This window comes from Chlorocebus sabaeus, chromosome 5 (genome assembly GCF_047675955.1).
Source record: "Chlorocebus sabaeus isolate Y175 chromosome 5, mChlSab1.0.hap1, whole genome shotgun sequence".
Lineage (NCBI taxonomy): Eukaryota > Metazoa > Chordata > Mammalia > Primates > Cercopithecidae > Chlorocebus > Chlorocebus sabaeus.
In genome coordinates this window covers 22,296,860-22,316,453 of record NC_132908.1, presented here as the reverse complement: position 1 = coordinate 22,316,453, position 19,594 = coordinate 22,296,860, and the positions used below count along the sequence as shown (strand labels likewise).

Below are 19,594 nucleotides of genomic sequence, written 5' to 3'. Positions count from 1 at the left end.
ACAGGCGTGAAATGCTCCCAACCATGCAGATGGGTGCCATTATAATTTTGTGGTATTACATCTCAGACGGACTCATCACCGCTTAGCAATCCTATTACACACCCACTGCCATCGATTTCAAACCTCATTACTCATTTCAAGCCCTTTAGTACTCAGTTTAGTACTCCACTCTCTCTCCTCTCCAGGAGATGAATTTTTTTTAAATAACAGCTTTATTGAGATATAATTCATATACCATAAACCTACCCCCTTTAACGTGTACCATTAAATGATTAGATGATTTTTACTACATTGGCAAAAAGCTGTACAACCATCACCATGATCTAATTTTAGAACATTTTTATCACTCCCCAAAGAAGCTCCATACTAGTTAGCAATTACTCCTCATTTTCCCCTCTCCACAACTCCTGGCAAGCATGAATCTACTTTTTCTACTTACTGTCTCGAAATAGGATTTGCCTATCCTGGACATTTCCTATAAATAGAATCATACAATATGTGGTCTTTGGGTGTGGCTTCTCTCACTTAGCATGATATTTTCAAGGCTCATTCATGTTGTAGCAGAAACCAGTACTTTATTTCTTTTTATGGCAGAATAATATTCCATTGTATGGCTATGTCTTTGATTTTTCCATTCATCAACTGATGGACAATCGGGTTGTTTCCAATTCTGGGCTATTATGAATAATGCTGCTATGCACATTTTGTACAAGTTTTGGTGTGGGCATACCTTCCAGTCCTGTTGGGTATATCTATAAGAGTGCAACTCCTAGGTCATGTGGTAACTCAAAATGATAACTGAGTTACCATTAAATTGCTAGGTCATATGGTAACTTTTTGAAAAACACCATTTTATGCTCCTCCTGGCAATGTATAGGGTTTCCAATTTCTTCACATTTTTGCTAATACTTGTAATTGTCTGTCTTTCATATTTTTGCCATTCTCATGAGTGTGAAGTGGTATCTCATTGTCGTTTTGATTTGCATTTCCCTAATGACTAATGGTGTTGAATATCTTTTCATATGCTTATAAGCCATTTATATGTCTTTGGAGAAATTCTTTTCAAATCTCTTGCTCATTTTAAAATTAGGTTGTCATTTTATTACTGAGTTGCAGTAGTGTTACAGCTCTTTTAAAATTTGTCTAGCAGGTTTTCTAATTTTTACCCAGAACCCCTCCCCAGCAAAGAAAATGGAAAAAAAAAAATTGCATTAGTTCTTTATACAGTCTAGATACAAGGCCCTTATCAGATATTTGATTTTCAAATATTTTCTCCCATTCTGTGAGCTGTCTTTTCACTCTCTTGATGGTGTCATTTGAAGCATATTTTTTTTTTGTTTTGATAATGTCCCATTTATCTATGTATTTTTTCTTTTCATTTGTGCTTTTGGTGTCATACCTAAGAAACCGCTGCTTAACTCAAGGTCATAAAGATTTACTCCTGAATTTCCTTTTATCAGTTTTATAGTTTTAGCTCTTACATTTAGATATGATTCATTTTGAGGTTATTTTTGTTTATGATGTGAGGTAGGGATCTGACTTTATTCTTTTGCATAGGGATATCCAGTTGTCCCAGCACCATTTGTTGAAAGACTATTTTTTCCTAATTGAATTGTCTTGGCATTCTTGTTGAAAATCAATTCACTGTAATTATCTGACCTCTCAATACTATTCCATTGATCTATGTGTTTATCCTTATGCCAATACCATGCTATCTTCACACTGTTACTCTGTGTTTGAAACTCTAGGATAGAAATGGGGAATGATGCATTATTCTGCTCTGTTCTTTTGCGATATTGTTTTGGCTAGATTTATTGGATTTCTATATGAATTTCAGAGCCAGCTTATCAATTCTGCAAAAAATGCTGTGGGGATTTTGATAGGGATTGTGCTGAATCTATAGACCAATTTAAGGAATACTGCCATCTTAACAATATTAAGCTTCCTGATCTATGAATACAGGATACCTTTCCATTTATTTAAGTCTTCTTTAAGTCTTTCAACAATGTTTTGCAGTAGTCAGTGAACAAGTCTTGCACTTCTCTTATTGATTTTATTCCTAAATACTTGATTATTTTTTATCTTATTGTAAGTGTAATTGTTTTCTTAATTTCATTTTTGGATTGATCATTGCTACTGTATAAAATATTTTTGTATATTGCTCTTATATTCTGCAAGCTTGCTGAATTTGTTTATTAGTTCTACTAGTTTTGTGTGTGTGTATTCCTTAGAATTTTCTATATACCACTGGGTATGGTGGCTCATGCCTGTAATCCCAGCAGTTTGGGAGGCTGAGGTGGGTGGACAATTTGAGGTCAGGAGTTCGAGACCAGCCTGACCAACACGGTAAAATCCCATCTCTACTAATTACAAAAAAAATTAGCTGGGTGTGGTGGCGCATCCCTGTAATCCCAGCTACTTGGGAGGGTGAGGCAGGAGAATCACTTGAACCCAGGAGATGGAGGTTGCAGTGAGCCGAGATTGCGCCACTGCACTCCAGCGTGGACAACAGAATAAAACTCCATCTCAAAAAAAAAAAAAAAAAAGAAGAATTTTCTATATATGAGATTATGTCATCTGAAAATAAAGATCATTTTTCTTCTTCCTTTCCAATCTGAATGCCTTTTATTTATTTATTTTTTTCTTGCCTAATTTTCCTAGCAGAAGAACTTTTGAATGTTTTAATATAGTGGTCATAAGATATAGCATGGGCTTTGGAATCCAGTCAAAACTGGTCATAAATTCTGGCTCCACCGCTTCACTCACTTTGAACTTCGATATTCACCTGTAAAAATGAAAAACACAACTCGTAGAATTTTTAAAAACATTTAAAAAATCAATGTATAATTTACACAGAATAAAATGTACAGACCTTAAATGTTCAGTTTGATGAGTTTTGACTATTGTATACATCTGTGTGATAACCATTCCAAAATAAGATATGAAGCATCTCCATCATCCCATGCCCCTTTCTGTTCAATCTAATTCTTCTATCACCATAGATTCAATTAGCCTAGGCTAAGCCTAGACTGTGTAAGTGCTGTCATACAATATGTTCCCTTTTGTGACCAACTTCTTTTGTCAAACAATGTTTTTGAGGTTCATTCATCCTGTTTTGGGTGTCAGTGGTTTATTACTTTGTATTGCTGAGTAGAACAGGTTGAGCATCCCTAATCCAAAAATCCAAAATCTGAAATAGTCTAAGATACAAAACTGTTTGAGTGCCAACAAGATGATCAAAGAAATTACTCACCGAAACATTTTGAATTGGGGGTTTTTGAATTAGGAATGCTGAGCCAGTAAGTACAATTTGAGTCTGAAAAAATCCAAAATCCAAAACGCTTCTGGCCTGAAGCATTTTGGATAAGGAATATTGAACTTGTATTCCATTGTGTGAACCTACTACTATCTGTTTATCCATCTTCCTCTTGATGGACACTTGGATTGTTTCCAGTTTGGGACTATCGTGAATAAGGTTGCTAGGAACATTTGTGCAGAGGTCTTTTTGCAGATGGATATTTTCAATGGATGTAGATAAAATACCTAGGCATGAAATTGCTGAGCCATATAGTAGATATGCACCTGGTGTATATATCAGGGCCCTGGCTTGAATATTTGTTCCACCAAAGCTCATGTTGACATTGGATCCTCAGTGTGGCAGCGTTGGGAGGTAGGGGGTCCAATGGGAGGTGTTTGGATCATGAGAGCAGATCCTTTATGAAGAGATTAATGCCCTCCCTTGGGAGCGAGTGAGTTCTCACTCTGTTAACTCCCATGAGAGCTTGTTTTGTTTTTGTTTCTGTTTTTGTTCAGTTTAGGTTTGTTTTAGACAAGTTCTGGCTCTGTTGCCCAGGCTGGAGTGCAGTGGTACAATCTTGGCTCACTGCAGCCTCGACCTCCTGGCCTCAGGTGTTTTTTTTTTTTTTTTTTTTTTTTTTTTTTTTTTTTTTTGTAGAGATAGGGTCTCACTAAGTTGTCCAAGAAGGTCTCAAACTCCTGGGCTCAAGCGATCCTGCCATCTTGGCCTTCCAAAGTGCTGAGATTACAGGCGTGAGCCCTGCACCCGGCCAAGCACAGTTGTTAAAAATAGCCTGGCGCCTCCCCTCTCTCTCTTGCTTCCTCTCTCACCGTGTGATCAGCATACACTGCTCCCCTTCACCTTCCACTAGGAGTGGAAACAGCCTGAAGACCTCATCAGATGCAGATGCCCAATCATGAACCTTTTCCCAGACATCAGAACTGTGTGCCAAATAGACCTTTAAAAAAAAATAAATTACCCGGCCTCAAGTATTCCCATCTAGCAGCACAAAATGAACTAACACAATCAGTAAGGATTAAATTTGTTTTAAATTACAACAAACTATTTCAGATCCAAAACCATTTTCAAGGCATGTGATCTATGTGACTTGCACTCTTCCCAGCTGTCTTCCCTCCCCCAGAATCTGTTTCCTCATTCACCTGCACCTTCCTACACTTTGCACTCCCACCAGCACCCCCTCAGCATCTCTGTTCAAGTCTCTGCCTCCCAAGCAACCCAGCGACTTGCCACACAGTCTTCCTTTTAATGGGCCTTAATAAAAACCCTTAACCAAGCCTGTCATCACTGTCAGTAGGAGGTGAGTAAGCAATTAGCATTCCTTACTTAATGGACCAGTATTTCTCTTGGGACGTCAGTACCAATTAAGAGATGGAAATAAAATTTTAATCTTGTTTCCTCACGAACATAGTACCTGTGTGGTTGAACATTCTCTTTCCAGGGCACCACACAGGTGAATTTGAAAACACCTTTATCTAGAGGGGCACTGCACAGTGACATAGAGGCAATCCTAAGTCAGGCTTTAGAAATTGTTTTCTGTTTGTTTAAAAAAAAAAAAAAAAAAGGCTGGGTGCAGTGGCTCCCAGCACTTTGGGAGGCCAAAATGGGTGGATCACTTGAGGCCAGGAGTTCGAGGCCAGGAGTTCGAGACCAGCCTGGCCAACATGGTAAAACCTGTCTCTATCAAAGATATAAAAATTAGCCAGGTGAGGTGGCATATGCCTATAAACCCAGCCACTCAAGAGGCCGAGGCAGGAGAATCACTGGAACCTGGGAGGTGGAGGTTGCAGTGAGCCAAGATCATGCCATTGCACTCTAGCCTGGGTGAGAGAGTGAGACCCTGTCTCCAAAAAAAATGAGAGAGACAGAGTCTCACTCTGTTGCCTGGGCTGGTTTTGAACTCTTGGTCTCAAGCAACTCTCCTGCCTTGGCCCCCCAGAACATTAGGATTACAGGCATGAGCTAGTGGCCCTGGCCAGGCTTTAGAAATGTAAATGCATCTTGTGCTCTAAGAAGGGACAAATTGACCTATCTAGCTCACGAAGTTGTGGAGTATGTTTCTATAGAAAGTGATTGATAAAAAGAAATATAGAGGATGCATTTCTTGCAATTGAGAAAGCATCATGTATGAAGAGATGCCCAGAAATGGAGACACTGTATTTCTGTTTGGATAACAGAAAGCTCTTATTTATTCGGCAGATATGTACTGAGCACTTACTATGTGCTGGTCACTCTTCTATGTGCCAGGGTTACAGCAGGAAATAAAACAGACCTCAATGTCTTCTTTCACCGAGCTTACATTCTGGATTGAGGGTAGGTGGGGACCAAGAAGCCAAGGGAGTTTGGTTGATAGTTGAAGAAGTTTGGAGATGAGCAATGAAGATGATTAGAATTCTTCAAAGTAGAATTACACGAACAGATGATGGACCTCGGATCTCAGATCTCATCTGGGAAAGGGAGTGAAAAAATTCCTTCACCTCATTCTCATAGAGCTTGGTTGGAGGGGCTGAGAGGCTCTCCCTAGCAGGAGCTGGGGAAGGATGAGGATGCGGAAAGGAATCACTAGCTGGTTTGTTGGCTGGAAGCAGGTTCTTGAGGGAGGAATGCTGAAGGGTTGGTATGAGGGAGTGGGGTAAGTTGGCAAGCTCACTTTTCTGGTGTGCTGGTGGCTAGACAGATCCAGGGCTCTGGAGCTGAGGTTGACCCAGAATAACAGAATGGTTCCAGGCATGTGCTTTGAAATCAAACAGATCTGGGTTTGAGTTGGGGTGTGCCACCTGCTGTGTGTGTGACCTTGAGAAAGTCTTCAACTTTCTCTGCAAATGAAGACCTTTGTTTCTTCTTCCTTAGAATGGGAACAATACTCTGGTTTATTGTATGGATTGAACATGTTAATATAATTATTATGTAACTGGGATTATTGTTATTCTTACGGATTGTTTGCAAAATGTCTTCCTCCTATGTTGCCTCTCCATGGGTGGATTCACAGTCATGTCTGGAAAATGACTGGGAGGAAACTCACTTCTTTCTCCCGAGACTGTCATGGCCACTGTCCCAGGGGTGCGTCGCCCAGATGTGTAGGGTTGCTAAAGGTCCACTGCAGCTGGGCAGGGGCTCCTGGCTGTCTCTCCGTGTCCTTGCACTCAGAGGCCTCTTTTCACTTTGTTTTTTAAATATTTCCCGAAGCTCTAATTGCTACACTTCCTCCAATGTTTTTAATACAGGCAATCAGTGACTACTGCAATTAGGAGGGCCTAATTACCATCGGCATTCTTTCTCTTCTCCCAGAAACCACCATCGGAACAGTCACAAATAAACCTTAATGAAGACCAAAGATCTTTCTCCAGTCTAAAGCCGTTTATAATCATGATCGCTTATTGTCGAAGACAGCAGGCAGAGGAGTCCTTTGAAGGACTGCTGCATATTCAGCAGCAGCAGGGAGAGATGCTCTGCGGCCGGGAGTCTGTGGCACAGGCGAGCAACAAAGGGGGCTTGCATTCAACCTATTGTTGTTATTATACTTTAATGTATTTGTCTGATAAAGTCTCGAGTTATTCTATTTAAAAAGTTACCTGTTGGGTGCGGCGGCTCACGCCTGTAATCCCAGCACTTTGGGAGGCTGAGGCAAGTTGATCACCTGAGGTCAGGAGTTCGAGACCACCCTGGCCAACATGGCAAAACCCTGTCTCTACTAAAAATACCAAAATTAGCCAGGCCTGCTGGTGGGCATCTGTAATCCCAGTTACTCAGGAGGCTGAGGCAGGATAATCCCTTGAACCCGGGAGGTGGAGGTTGCAGTAAGCTGAGATCGTGCCATTGCACTCCAGCCTGGGCAATAAGAGCAAGATTCCATCTCAAAAAAAAAAAAAAAAAAAAAGTTATTGGAAATGTAGCACATGAATGGTAACATGCACTAATCTCAAGTGTAAAATGTGATGAATTTTTAAATATGTACAGACCTCATGTAACCATTAGAGAGATGGAGATGTAGAACAATTCCAGCATTAGCAAAGGCTCCCATTCCCTTCTATGGTGTATCCATCAAGGTTGAATCAGAAAACAGAATGACAATGAGTGTTAGGGAATCAGGGATGATAAGAATTTGACCTTACACAACTGTGGGAGGAACTGTGGAAATGAAAGTCCAAAGAAAGGGAGTCAGGGTATCCAAGAAAAGGAGCTTGCCAGCTGTCCTGCAACACTGATATGCAGATGAATGAGTCAGAGTTTGCAGGGCAGCCCAGAAGCTGATCACATTCAGTGGCAGGAGTGAGACCCCAAAGGGGCTGAGGGAGAAGCCCACGGAAGGCTCTTGGGTCTTCATAGCTGCTGCCTCTGTGAAGTCACGTTAAGACGGAGCAGGGACCCCTCTTAAGGGACTTCCAGGCCACCCAAGCATGGAAATAAAGGAAAAGTCTTGAGTCCCTTCCAGGAAAATTCCAGGCGCCTAGCTAGCCTCAAAAAGTAAGTGAGCATGATGGGTTGACAGGTACAGCAAAACATCATAGCACATGTTTACCTGTGTAACAAACCTGCACATGTATCCTGGAACCTAAAATAAAGTAAAATTAAATTAAAAAATAGTAAATGAGGCTGGGCACAGTGGCTTATGCCTGTAATCCCAGCACTTTGGAAGGTCAAGGCGGGTGGATCACCTGAGGTCAGGAGTTCAAGGCCAACCTGGCCAACATGGTGAAACCCCATCTCTACTACAAATACAAAAATTAGCCGGGCATGGTGGCACGCACCTGTAGTCCCAGTTACTCAGGAGGCTGAGGCAGAAGAATCACTGGAACCCAGGAGGCGGAGGTTGTAGTGAGCCGAGATCACGCCGCTGCACTCCAGCCTGAGCAACTGAGCGAGACACTGTCTCAAAAGAAAAAAAAAAAAGAAAAGAAAGAAAGAAAAAATTAGTAAATGAGCAGGCTGATACACAAGGAGATAGTAACCAAGTAGTCTCTCAAGCAAGAGGGAGTCATAAGGTGTTTTGGTTCCCTACAGAACCTAAAAGATAACTTTTGTGTGTGTGTGTGTGTGTGTGACGGAGCCTTACTTTGTCTCCCAGGCTGGAGTGCAGTGGCGTGATCTTGGCTCACTGCAACCTCCGCCTCCGGGTGCAAGCAGTTCTCCTGCCTCAGCCTCCCGAGAAACTGGAATTACAGGCACCCACCACCACTCCTGGCTAGTTTTTGTATTTTAGTAGAGAGGAGGTTTCACCATGTTGGTCAGGCTGGTCTCGAACTCCTGACCTTGTGATCTGCCCGCCTCGGCCTCCCAAAGTGCTGGGATTACAGGTGTGAGCCACTGCACCCGGTAAAGATAACATCTTAACAAAAGTTCTCGAGTTACTTTTCAGAAACGCCCACCAGATAGAAAATGCCACCACTATCACATAGACATCGGGGGGGAAACTGAGGACTGAACTCTGACCGCCATTCTTTGTCCTAAATTTTTTCCTGGGGTTGTAGAGCAAGTCACACACATGGACCAGACTTTCATGTATTGGTTTATGATTTTGCCTGCAACTGCTGCTTTTCTGAAATGGACTCTTGCCTTTTTTTTTTTTTTTTTTTTTTTTTTTAGAGTCTCGCTCTGTCGCCCAGGCTGGAGTGCAGTGGTGCCATCTCGGCTCACTGCAAGCTCCGCCTCCCAAGTTCACCCTATTCTCCTGCCTCAGCCTCCTGAGTAACTGGGACTACAGGCACCCACCACCACACCTGGCTGTTTTTTTTTCTATTTCTTTAGTAGAGACAGGTTTTCACCGTGTTAGCCAGGATGGTCTCGATCTCCTGACCTCGTGATCCACCCGCCTCAGCCTCCCAAAATGCTGGGATTACAGGTGTGAGCCACCGTGCCCAGTCTACCCTTGCCTTTAAAAATCCTTGCTTGTAAGCCATGGGGGGGGGTTCAGGTCTCAAGTGTTAGCTATCCAGTGTCCTTGCTTGGTGCCATGCAATTAATGCCCTTTTCTCCCACTGCAAATCTTGGCATCAGAATCTGGCTTTACTGCACTGGGGCAAGCAAACCCCAGTTTTGTTCAGTCACATCTGGTGATGGATGGGGGTCACTGCTGGTGAGCTGGTCCTGGGTTCTGGAAGAAGAGCTGGACACAGTGTAGGGAGAGCGAAGACAAGCTGGAACCCACCAGCACCTCTGGATTGTCCTCACCACCTTGAAGAGTGGCTTGGTGCTGCTTCCCTCCTGCCTCCCACGTCTCACACGCCTTCACTTTTGGCAGCTCCTACCAGGAGCCTGATAGGGAAGGGGATTCTGAGAAGCATGACTCTCATTGGAACCCAACTGACTGTAGAATAATGCGGTGCCTATGCAACACTGTTTGTGTTCACTAAATGTGGCTAATAGGGTCATGTCCTCAAGCTGTGAGATTGTAGGGCCCTTGAGAGACAGGCTTTATATTTCAACACACGACACAAGTACAGTACCTTTCCCAGAGCTGGCAAGGGGAGGAGGTGGCCACCGCTCCTCATTCCTGTCCCCATGTCCCTTTAAGAGAGAGTAATACTAAAAGAATTGGGTCAGATTCTAGAACAAGGGGCCACATTTACCAGTGGCCAAGGTCACTATGCATTGACATGATATTTGTGGCCATCTTTGGCTGCAGAGGTAAGAGCAGTGGTCCTCAACCTTGGCTCCACAATGGAGTCATCTGGGGGAGCTTTACACGATACTCATGGCTTGCCCCTCTCCCCCAGGAGATTCTGATACAATTGATCTGGAGTAACAGTCTGGCACTGAGATTTTTAAAAATCTCCCCAAATGATTCTTTTTTCCCCTTTGCTTTCTTTTCCTTTTCCTTCCTTCCTTCCTTCCTTCCTTCCTTCCTTCCTTCCTTCCTTCCTTCCTTCCTTCCTTCCTTCCTTCCTCCCTCCCTCCCTCCCTCTCTCTCTCTCTCTTTCTTTCTTTTTTTGACACGTGGTCTTGCTCTGTCCCCCAGGCTGCAGTGCAGTGGCACAATACAGCTCACTGCTGCCTCAAACTCCTGCGCTCAAGTCATCCTCCCACCTTAGCCTCCTGAGAAACTGGGTCTACAGGTGCATACCACCATGCCTGGCTAATTTATGTATCTTTTTTCTTTTTATATGTAGAGATGGGGTCTCCCTATGTTGCCTTCACTGGTCTCAAACTCCAAGGCTCAAGCAATCCTCCCGCCTCAGCCTCCCAAAGTGCTGAGATTACCTAGCCTAGGACTGAGGAGAATGGGTAGCTACCATGTCCAGCCTACCCCAGGTGATTCTAATGGGCAGCCAAATTTGGGGACAACTGGAGGGTGAAGACCTGCAGCTTGGTAGGCTCCTTCTCCTCTTCTTTCCCATGCAGTTAAAAGGTTAAATGGAACTGAAGCTAGCTGGCCTTATTGGAGTAGGCCTGAGTGTTACAAAACAGAATGGGTGTCTACTCACTGGTGAAGCAAAGCCAAACCCTGATATTGGGATTGCAATAAGAGAAAGTGTGGCCCTTTATTACAGGGCACCAAGGAGAATCAGGCAGCTAATGCTTCAGACCTGAACTCCCTGATGGCTTACAAGAAAGGGATTTTTTTTTTTTTTTTTAGATGGAGTCTTGCTCTGTCACCAGGCTGGAGTGCAGTGGCGCGATCTCAGCTCGCTGCAACCTCTGCCTCCCGGGTTCAAGCAATTCTCCTGCCTCAGCCTCCCAAGTAGCTGGGACTACAGACACGCACCACCACGCCCAGCTAATTTTTGTATTTTTAGTAGAGACGGGGTTTCACCATGTTGGCCAGGATGGTCTCGATCTTCTGACCTCGTGATCCACTCACCTTACCCTCCCAAAGTGCTGGGATTACAGGTGTGAGCCACTGTGCCCAGCACAAGTAAGGGATTTTAAAGGCAGGGGGGCAGAGGTTACAGACAACATCATAAATCATATGTGGAGGCTGTACTTTGGCTTGAACAAAAAAGGTGCGACACCTTGGTAGCGGCCCACAGGTCACAGGTGGGTTCAAATATTTTCTGATTTGTGATTGGTTAAGGAGATGAAACTTTGTCTAAAAATTTGGGATCAGCTGAAAAGACTGTTAGCTCTGGCTTGTGAATATGACCCCTTTCAGGTCCTCAGGAAGAAATTTAGAATGAAAAATGGGGCTGGGTGTGGTGGCCCGTGCCCGTAATCCCAGCACTCTGGGAGGCCGGGATGGGTGGATCACTTGAGGTCAGGAGTTTGAGACCAGTCTGGCCAACATGGTGAAACCTGTCTCTACTAAAGATACAAAAAATTAGCCCAGCTGGTGGCACTCGCCTGTAATCCCAGCTACTTGGGAGGCGGAGGCAGGAGAATCGCTTGACCCTAGGAGGTGGAGGTTGCAGTGAGCTAAGATTGTGTCACTGCACTCCATCCTGGGCAACAGAGGGAGACTCCATCTCAAAAAAAAAAAAAAAAAATGACAGTCAGAGTTCTGTCCTCAGATCCCCCTTTTCTGAGGGCTACCTGCCAGTGGATCCATTTGGTGGGGGTCCAGATTTCCAAAAAATAAGTCAGGCACATTTGTTAAGATTTTGTCTTTAGTTTTTATGGGGAACCAAACATTCTCATGACTCTAACATCCTTGGCTTTTGTTTTAAGCACCATTACCATCTTGCTTATCAAATTGCTCATTTACTTCTCAGTCCTAGCTAGGTGCCTGGAATTTCCCTGGAAATGTAACTGCCCAGTGGGTTCACCTTGCTTGCTGCCTAGACAGAGCCAATTTCTCAAGACAGGGGAGTTGCAATAGAGAAGGAGTAATTTCACAGAGAGCCGGCTGTGCGGGAGATTGGAGTCTCATTTTTACTCAAATCAGTCTCCCCAAGCATCTGGGGATCACAGGTTTTAAAGACTACTTGGTGGGTTAGGGGGAAGCCAGTGAGCCAGGACTGCTGATTGGTTAAGTAGGAGATGAAATCATAGGGAATTGAAGCTGTACTCTTGCCCGACGTCAGTTCCTGGGTGGGGATCGCAAGATCAGATGAACCAGTTAGTGGATCTGGGTGATGATTCATCAGGTGCAAGATCTGCAAAATATCTCAAGCACTGATCTTAGGAGCAGTTTAGGGAGGGTCAGAATCCTGTAGCCTCAGCTGCATGACTCCTAAACCATCATTTCTAATTTTGTGGCTAATTTGTTAGTCTTACAAAAGCAGTTTAGTCTCCAGGCAATGAGGTCGGTTTTGGGAAAAGGCTGTTATCGTCTTTGCTTTGCACTATAAACTAAGTTCCTCCCAAAGTTAGTTCAGCCTAGGCCCAGGGCAGCTTGGAGGTTAGAAGCAAGATAGAGTTGGTTAGGTTAGATCTCTTTCATGGTCTCAGTTACAATTTTGCAATGGTGGTTTCAGAAGGAACTCAAGGTTTTCCTTTATTTCCTTGCTTTCGTGGTCGAGGGTTGCCCAGAAGACACCAAGAAGAGTCCCTGCTTTGTCTCATGATCACTTTTTCTTTCCTCAACACTCTTTACTTTTGTCTCAATGACTCACTGATGATAAGATGTGGACCAACGGGGAACAAGAAGTTACCATTAGGCCTGAAGGCTCCAGTCCAGTTGACCAGAGATTCCTGCATGTACTGACACTCGCTCCTCTTCTCCATACAACTGTGAGGGGTGATCCATGGGGTCAGAGAGAGGCTATCTCAAAATTCTCTGGGATTCTTTTTTTTTTTAACAGTCTTGCTCAGTCACCCAGGCTGGAGCGCAGCTCACTGCAAACTTCTGGATTCAAGCAATTCTAGTGCCTCACTAAATGTGGCTAATAGGGTCATGTCCTCAAGCTGTGAGTAGCTGGGATTACAGGTGTGCACCACCACGCCTGGCTAATGTTTGTATTTTTAGTAGAGACGGGGTTTTACCATGTTGGCCAGGCTGATCTTGAATTCCTGACCACAGGTGATCCACCTGCCTTGGTGTCCCAAAGTGCTGGGACATGAGCCACCGCTCCCAGCCTGGGATTCTTAAAAAATCCTCTTGTCTGAGCCCCACCGAGGACCAATTAAATCAGACTCTCAGGGAGGGGTGTTTTGTATTTTATGTAATTTTGCTTATTTTACAAAAATTTTTATGGAGTTACATATTACACTAGGGTACGTTAATCTTGAATCTTGAGTGTACAGCTCAACAAGATTTTTTTTTAGTTAATTTTTTGGAAAGAAGGCCTTGCTCTGTCACCCAGGCTGAAGTGCAGTGGCATGATCACAGCTCATTGCAGCCTCACCATCCCAGGCTCAGGTGATACTCCCACCTCAGACTCTGGAGTAGCTAAGACTACAGGTGCAAGCCACCACACCTGGCTAATTTTTAAATTTTTTATAGAGATGGGGTCTTGCTATGTTGTTCAGGTTGGGATTCCTGGCCTCAAGCAATCCTGCCGTCTCAGCCTCCAAAAGTGCTGGGATTATGGGTGTGAGTCACCATGCCCAGCCAGCTCAATGAATTTTTACATAAGTGTATGCCTATGTACCACCACCCAGATGAAGCTTTAGAACTTTTCTAGCACCCTCTAGGAAGTTCCTTAAGGCCCTCCTGATTCAGAATGGCTGGGCTACTGGTTAAACTCCACCCTTAAGCCTGGAACCGTGGCCCTAAGCAAAAACAGCTGACCCCATTTTTCCTCCCAACTGTTGCCTTTTTGGCCTGCCATGCCCTTATGCTGTGTCCATAAAAAGACTTCAGCTGGCAGAGCAACACAAGTGGCTGAGTGTCGGGGATACAAGTGGCTGAGCAGAGAAGCAACTGAGCGTCAGAGACTATGGATAGACACAGCTAACTTCAGACTGTGCAGCTTTAGAAAGGGGCCCAGCCGGAGATGGCCCGGTTTCAGGGAAAGATCACCTTCTTCTCACACCATCCGCTTTCTAGCTCCCCATTGCACTGAGAGTCACTTCCATTGCCCAGTAAAATCCTCCACATTCATTACCTTTCAATCCATTCCTGTGACCTGATTGTCGCTGGACTCCGAACAAGATCCCGGGTGCCAAGAGGGCAGGGGCTACCACTCTGACCCTCCAGTGAGCTGGTTGGCACTTTGCTGTCCCTGGGTGGCAGAGCTGAAAGAACATTGGTTGTAACATACTCGGATGCTGCTGTGGGGCCCGCACAGAGCCTGCTCCTGCTAGAGAGGCGTGACCGGCCAGTTCCAGTATTCATTCGCTCCAGTTTCCGCACTCACTTGCTTGCATGCTCCCTGTCGTGAGGAGTGGCCAGCAGCGGGCTGAGATAAATTAGCCACTTCAGTTCCCTCCCGCGAAGGGGGTCAAGGGAATTATCCTGTCTCACCCGCAGACAGTAACTCCTGCCACCCCACCAGAATAGGGCACCACTATTCTGACCTCTGTACCTCTAGATTAGTTTTGCCTGTTCCTGACATCATATAAATGAAGCTGTGTAGTATGTGAGGTTCATCCACATTGTGGGGGCAGCAGTCATTTATTCCACTGATGAGTATGTCACAAATTATTGATCCATCCTATTGATGATGAAAATGTGGTTGTTTTCAATTATTTGGCTATTGTAACAAAAGCTCCTATGAACATGTCGTACACATTTTTTTTTTTTTGACACAGAGTCTCACTCTGTTGCTCAGGCTGGAGTGTAGTGACAAGATCGCAGCTTACTGCAACCTCCGCCTCAAGTCATTCTCCTGCCTCAGCCCCCTGAGTAGCTGGGATTACAGGCTTGCGCCAAAATACCCAGCTAATTTTTGTATTTTTAGTAGAGACAAGGTTTCTCCATGTTGGCCAGGCTGGTCTAGAACTCCTGACCTCATGTGATCTGCCTGCCTTGGCCTCCCAAAGTGCTGGGATTACAGGTGTGAGCCACTGTGCCCTGCCTGTACTCTTTTATCTTTTTTTTTTTTTGAAACGGAGTCTCACTCTGTCACCCAGGCTGGAGTGTAATGGTGCAATCTCGGCTCACTGCAACCTCCACCTCCTAGGGTCAAGCAATTCTCCTGCCTCAGCCTCCCAAGTAGCTGGGATTACAGGCGTGTGCCACCATGCCCGGTTAATTTTTGTATTTTTAGTAGAGACGAGGTTTCAATATGTTGGCTAGGCTAGTCTCAAACTCCTGACCTCAAGTGATCTGCCCACCTCAGTCCCTCAAAGTGTTGGGATTATAGGCGTGAGCCAGTGCACCTGGCCTCACTTTTATTTTTTCATGAATTTGTTTTTGTTAGGCATATACTTGAGGATGGGATTGCTGGGACATAGGGCAGGAGTATGTTTACTGTTTATAGCATTGTCCAAAAGGCCACCGATATGGCCAAAGAGTAGAAAGGAGAGCTTTATGGGTGATATCAGTTTGTAAACTGGGAAGAGACAGTCTCCAGCCTGGACCAAAGGTGCTCTCTTTTCAAAGAGGGAAAGAGCAGGTTGGGTTTTATGCCTCACAGGACTTGTATTATACATATTCAGCAAGTCTGGGGGAACAGCTGTACATATTTATGAGGGGCATTAAGTGCATGTACAGTGGGTAAACCTATATGTAACATACATCTCATGCTCACTTTGGGGTGGAGTTCTAGCGTTAAAATGAGGTGGAGTTTGGCTCCGTACATAAAAAAGTGAACTACAGGACACAGAAACAGTTTGTGCACAGCCTCTGTAAGCTGCCGAGACTGGCTTAAGGTCTGCAATTGCTTATCAGAAAAAAAAGACCGGTCCTCTGTCCAACAGAGTTGTAGTGGTCTGAGTTGTAAATCAGAGTTAGTAGAGGCCTGCTACTTTGCCTGCTACCTCCTATTGCGTTAGGCAGTTTAGAAAGGGTGTGGCTTTTCTTGTAGCAATTTAGGGAGTTTCCGTGCCAATCACTCTGAACCCTCAACCTGTGGGTAACATTTGTTTCCCTAACCACAGGGCCCATGTTAGTTGATACAGGGGAGTCTATTTTGGTCTCTCAGATCACAGTGGATAGGGCATAGGGTTTTGTTTGTCTGTTTCTAAGTTCCCAAGGTGGTTCTGACGTTTAGCCATAGTTGAAAATATCTGACATGGCTGGGCGCGGTGACTGGGCACGGGTGGGTGACCCACAGTGGCGAGCCTCCCAGCACTTTGGGAGGCTGAGGCAGCGGATCACCTAAGGTCAAGAACTCAAGACAAGGCTGGCCAACATGGCGCAACCCTGTCTCTACTAAAAACACAAAAAATTAGCCAGACATGATAGCACATGCCTGTAATCTCAGCTACTCGGGAGGCTGAAGCAGGAGAATTGCTTGAACCCGGGAGGCAGAGGTTGCAGTGAACTGAGGAGCTGAGATTGCAACAATATACTCCAGCCTGGGTGACAGAGCAAGACTCTGTCTCAAAAAAAAAAAAAAAAAAAAAAGTCTCACCTGGAAGATAAATAGAGGCAGTAATGTGGGGCTGCATTGTAATAAAACCCAAGTCAAGGCTAGGTGTGGTGGTTCACGCCTGTAATCCCAGCATTTTGGGAGACCAAGGTGTGTGGATCACTTGAGGCCTGGAGTTCAAGACCAGCCTGGCCAACATGGCAAAACCCTGTCTCTTCTAAAAATACAAAAATTAGCTGAGCGTAGTGGCATGCGCCTGTAGTCTCAGCTACTTAGGAGGCTGAGGCAGGAGAATTGCTTGAACACGGGAGGCTGAGGTTGCAGTGAACCAAGACTGTACCACTGCACTCCAGCCTGGGCGACAGAGTCAGAACTTGTCCCCCAAACAAACAAACAAACAAACAACAAAACCCAAGTCAAAAAAGGGGGTAGCTGTGTCTTTAGCATAATAAAGCCAGATTTATTATTTCTCAATGAATAGGTCAAAGTCAAGTCATGAGAGACAAAAACATTTATTGGTGGTGGTTTTTAAAGGGACGTTAGCATCGTGTTTGATTTCAATTGCTTTGGGAGAAAACAAGCCATTGCCTAGAGTGAATATATCCACTGCCCTATCTTACCCTGCACCCTCATTCATGGGACAAGGATTCCTCCTCACCATCTGGAGAAACCAGAAGAATGTACGAAAGCTTACCCTCCCCACCAGCAAAAAGAGCAGAGGAGAAGTCTCTTCATATGCAGGAGACACGTGAGATGGCACATTTTGCAACACATGAGGCCAGCCTGGGGAATTGGGGTCTTACTTTTATGGGGGTGGCAGGTAGAGTTCAGCATGAGGACAGGGCATGTGGAGTACCAAACAGACTTCAGAGGGAGAGGAAAATAATAATATACAATATTGCAATTAATAGTATCACTATATAATGAATATAAATGTAATTAATATATAATAATACATAATAAAATAAGTAGACTAAGGAAAGAAACACTTTCTTAAGACTTAAGTGTTCTATAATCCCAGCACTTTTGGGGGCAGAGACAGGAGAACTGCTTGAGGCCAGTAGTTTGAGACCAATGTGGGCGATAAAATGAGACCCCATCTCTACAAAAAATTTTTTTAAAATAGCAGGGCATGGTGGTGTGTGCCCATAGTTCCAGCAACTTGGGAAGCTGAGAGATGAGAGGATCACTTGAGCCCAGGAGTTCAAGGCTGCAGTGAGTTATGATTGCACCACTGCACTCCAGCAAGACCCTGTCTCTAAAAAATGAAAGGACTTAAGTGCTTATTCTTGGACTGAAGGAAACAGACATCTGTTTCCCTGCCCCAGTCCAGTTTCAATATTAGCTGTTTATTTCCCACTGGCAAGTGAAAGATTTAGTTTCTATCCTATGATTAGGGGACAGCAGAGGTGGAATCTGTGGAGCAAAGTCCCTGCCAGGCAGCTGAAATCCTAACACACCAAAGGCTGTCTCTAAAGATAACCCAGCTTTGGTTTACGTAGCAGATGCCATGTCAGAATTAGAGTTATTTCCTCTGTCCTAGCGGGAGAGGTAATGGAAGGTCACGTTATCATTCTTGGGAAGATGAATTTCCCCAGAACCACAAAAGGCCTTTGTATTGTGGTGCTCTGGGCCCCTCTGGAGGAAATCAGGCTCTATTCTCTGGGAAAGGGGAAGTAATAATAGTCAGTCTTTAAGGAACAAATAAGAGAAACTCTGAGGTAACTGTGGCGCCTCCTGGGAACAACCCATGAACTACCTTTAAAGGGTGAGTAGCCTCGTTGTCTCAGAAGAATGAAATAGAACTTTTTAAGAGCTTAAAGGAGATGAACAGCTTTTGCATGTGTCTCTGGGAACATAAAAAGGCAGAACTTCCTGGGTGGCTAATTCCTTGGGGGTAATGGTGACAGCTCTAAGTGGAAACACTAAGCAAATGCTCCACTGTGTGGAGTGAGATTCTCCCTCGGAACTGCCATGCATTGCAACAGCTGCGGTCAGTTGAAGGGTAGTGTGAGCACTGATACATGAAACAGAAGCCGTGTGTGACATCAAGGAGGGTGTTGACAATGGGTGAGTGGACCATCAAGGCATGGAAGCTGGCCTGTAATATTTTTCTTATTTTCCTCCACACTCTGAAGCCTGCAAATGTCCCCAAATGTCCCTTCCTCAAAATCTGCTATCCATCTTCAACAGCCAATAAAGCTCCAACCATCTAAGCTACTTTTTTTTTTTTTTTTTTTTTTTTTTTTTTTTAGACAGAGTCTTGCTCTGTCACCCAGGCTGGGACTATCTTGGCTCACTGCAGTCTCCACCTCCTGGCTTCACATAATTCTCTTGCCTCAACCTCCCAAGTATCTGGGACTACAGGTGCCCACCACCACACCTGGCTAATTTTTGTATTTTCAATAGAGACAGGATTTCACCATGTTGGCCAGGCTGATCTCGAGCTCCTGACTTCAAGTGATCTGCCCACTTTAGCCTCCCAAAGGGCTAGGATTACAGGCGTAAGCCACTGAGCTAGGTCTGTAGCCAAAAATTGACCATCTCAAGTGTCTACTGTCCTCTGCCTCTTCTGCTGATGGAGAGGGATATGCTCTGATCTCTGTTTCTCCTGGTGGAGAAGGAGGAGGTGGAGGGAAGAAAGAGTCCTGGTCCCATGGATGGGGGGTACAACGAGAGGGTGCAACCATAATAGATTTATTGCCTATACACACAGCAAGTTGATATGCCAAGACATCAGGTTGCAGCAGAGGGCCACCAAATGAGGAGATGGGAGGGATCCTCAAAACCATCTTCTTGAGGAATGTTAGATACAGTTAGGTTCCCTCTTCAAATAGCTTATCCAGTTTCCTCATTCTCTATCCTATAATTCCAAATACCCCCTTGCCTTTGCTGCACCCCAACTTGTCTGAATATGCCTGAACTTGCTACAACCCCAGTCCACATTCCTTTCCTTATCAGGGAATAGGTTACCTTCCTAGTCCCC

At 44.6% G+C, this 19,594-nt stretch overlaps 1 non-coding gene across 1 annotated transcript; it reads left to right on the top strand.

Annotated features, from left to right (window-relative positions):
* The first annotated feature begins 1,116 nt into the window (after positions 1–1,116).
* On the top strand, positions 1,117–1,177 carry LOC119621234 (U7 small nuclear RNA). The gene has a single exon (XR_005237802.1). It is a non-coding gene; the product is annotated as a U7 small nuclear RNA (small nuclear RNA).
* Positions 1,178–19,594: the final 18,417 nt, after the last annotated feature.